Source organism: Manduca sexta, chromosome 6 (genome assembly GCF_014839805.1).
Source record: "Manduca sexta isolate Smith_Timp_Sample1 chromosome 6, JHU_Msex_v1.0, whole genome shotgun sequence".
NCBI classification, from domain to species: Eukaryota; Metazoa; Arthropoda; class Insecta; order Lepidoptera; family Sphingidae; genus Manduca; species Manduca sexta.
Window position 1 is genome coordinate 7893235 of NC_051120.1, and position 3040 is coordinate 7896274.

The 3040-nt window shown below is 37.0% G+C and overlaps 1 non-coding gene across 1 annotated transcript; it reads left to right on the plus strand.

Annotated features, from left to right (window-relative positions):
• The first annotated feature begins 1967 nt into the window (after positions 1–1967).
• Positions 1968–2040, plus strand: Trnaf-gaa. Its single transcript has one exon. It is a non-coding gene; the product is annotated as a tRNA-Phe (tRNA).
• The last annotated feature ends 1000 nt before the right edge of the window (positions 2041–3040 follow it).

Sequence of the window (3040 nt, forward strand, 5' to 3'; positions counted from 1 at the left end):
GGGCATGGGCCCCGGCTTGACTCCCGCTCCCCTCTAGATCCGGTCCTGCCCCATAGACACACAAGTTTAAAGTAAACTCAGAGGTGAGTTGTCTAATGATTTGTCATTAATGTAACTGTTTGCGCTCCCCCGGGCGAATATCGTACCCGCGCCATTTAACATATTAACATCGATTAGTTCTTGATAAACTTTGCAGTTGGTTGAATGTTTGGATTATGGATAATAATAATATTAGTATATTATATACTGTCCCACTGCTGAACATGAGCTACCTCTACTACTGAGAGGAATTAGTCATTAGTCTATCACGCTGGCCTTGGGATTGGTAGACTTCATACACTCAAAATTCCTATACAGAACTTCTTAATATGCAGGTTTTCTTACGACGTTTTCCTTCACCATTAAAGCAAGCGATAAGTTACAAAAAAATACACAGCCACAGGAACCTTTGGGATTTGAACCTGCGGACATTCGTCTTGGCAGTCCGTTCCACACGCAACTAGGCTATCGTCGCTTCTTATAACCTTATCAATCTGAATCTGTCGTCATTAATGAATCAAAAAATGTAAAACAGGCCTTTAATATAACATGTTTCTTACTAGTGATATCTACGGATCCACACACACATTTTCTTGTTGCTGAGAAATATGACAATATAAAACTCTTAGATGGTTGAACCACTGCTGGTGCTTTACCGGTGGTAGTATATTTGTATCTGTTAACGTCTACCACACACTAGATGTAAAACCACGCCATAGTTACATCAGCCTGTCTACAACTTGTTATTGTTACTATTTGCAAATTTTGTATTTGTTGTTTACTCATTTTAATCCCGAAACGAGGCTTTGTTATGTCTGTTATAGTATTTTCTACTGTTATTTTATTTTGTAATTTTATCTAGATGTTATTTGTGTAAGAATGCTGTGCATACCTTAATAGTCGTATGTATCAGAGTTTGATTTATTATTTACTATTTGTGATTTTTAGTTGCATTTTTTTATTGCTGTTAATGACGAGACGAGCTTGCCGTTCGCCAGATGGTAAGCGACACGACCATCCATAAACAGTATAAACACCATCCAACACCTTGAATTACAAAGTATTACTTGGTATTCCACTGCGCTCGCCATCCTGAGACGTGAAATGTTAACGTCTCATTATGTCCAGTAGTTACACTAGCTACAGTGTCCTTCAAACCGGAGCACAACAGTGACTACACACTGCTGCTCGGCAGCAGAAATAGATATTGCAGTGGTACGGTAGGCGGACTCTCACATATGAGAGGCCTACCACCAGTTGCATGTCACTAGTGTATTGAATAAATAAATACACGAATAATTGTTTTGACGGGCGATTGATAATCAACTCTCGTCATTTGATACTCGATCTGGCTTCACTTACCATCATGAAGTGGCACTTTAGCGTGCCAGTATGAAAACTTCAGCAACTATCAAATTTAGAGTAACTACTCTAAATTCACCGTCTGCGGAGCGCCTAAACTTCTCTCGCCTATAAAGCTACAACTTAACCAGCACACACTGACATCAGTTTTCTATTAAAACTAAGTTCGATCGAAGTTGTTCACTATCGGAATATTAGATGCTATTACCGCGGTATCATGTCAATGTTGAAAAACTCGCTTGCAATAGGCGAACTTCTTTAAACGAACATTTGTAGGGTGACAATGTGGGAAAACTTCTAATTATGTTTAGGATTTTGTTTGCTGTTAAGTGTGGAATAATGTTGTAAACATTTTTGATACGATTTTTGGTATTAAAGTATTAAATACAGTATGAGTACTTGGTCTTGTTCGCGGCTTCGTCTGGAATTGTATTTGTGGTAAATATTTTAAATTTGTATCTCTTTATTTGTACTCCTTTCTTAACGTTTAAGTATTTTGTACTTAGTTACATAAAATAAAAATTTATTCAAGAATGTGACCTGTTACTTTAACTAAACTGACAAGAGCCGAAATAGCTCAGTTGGGAGAGCGTTAGACTGAAGATCTAAAGGTCCCCGGTTCAATCCCGGGTTTCGGCATACTTTTTGTATCTTTTTATTTCAGTATTTATAACTAAATTCAATTAGACAATGTGTGATTCGTAAATAAATAAACAATTAGAAATGTTCTTAAAAAAAATCTCTTGCTCTTAATGAGTACTGTAGTGAATGCACCATATCAAATCAGTTACTATATTCATCTCAGTATAATACCAAACTTGTTGTAAAATATGGCAATGTTAATAATAAAGGAGATTCCTTCTCATCCAAGTAACGCATGGTTACAACAAAGCGCGCACAAGTTTAGAACATTTCAGGCATCATGTTATTCGGTAACGTCGCAGGTGAAGCGATCGTTAAAGGATACTTTCATAACCCAACTTCGCTATCATCAACTTTGGATACAGATTTCTACAAAATAGCTAAGGAATCACGAATACAGCCTTGATTTTTGTTCTATTGCTTTGAACGACGAGACGAGCTTGCCGTTGACTGATAGTAAGCAATACGACCGCCCATAAACAGTAGAAACACCATCCAATAGCTTGAATTACAAAATATTGTTTGGTATTCCACTGCGCTCGCCATCCTAAAATATGAGATATTAAGTCTTATTATGTCCAGTAGTTGCACTGGCCACAATGTCCTTCATCACTCCTTCCTTCAACCTTCAACAAATAAGTGACTACGCATTACTGCTTGCCGGTAGAAATAGACATTGCGGTGGAACCTACTCAGGCGGACTCTCACATATGAGAGACTTGCCACCAGTTGTATCGAAAATCGCAAGTTGACCTATCTTTGACGTTCTCAATTGTGAATTCGTGATTATAGCTTACACGAATAAGGTTTATAATTATAAAAAAAGAAATCAGAATCTAAATAGTGTAAAGATTAATGCAAACAAAACCCTTTGGCTTTGTATTTAAGTATTAAATTAACTATAAACAAAACACGTTAATGATTAATATATTACAGAGTAACTTCTTAGATGGCGTAAGCGGGTCGACTCTGGTTTATACTGAAGGCCCATTATTTG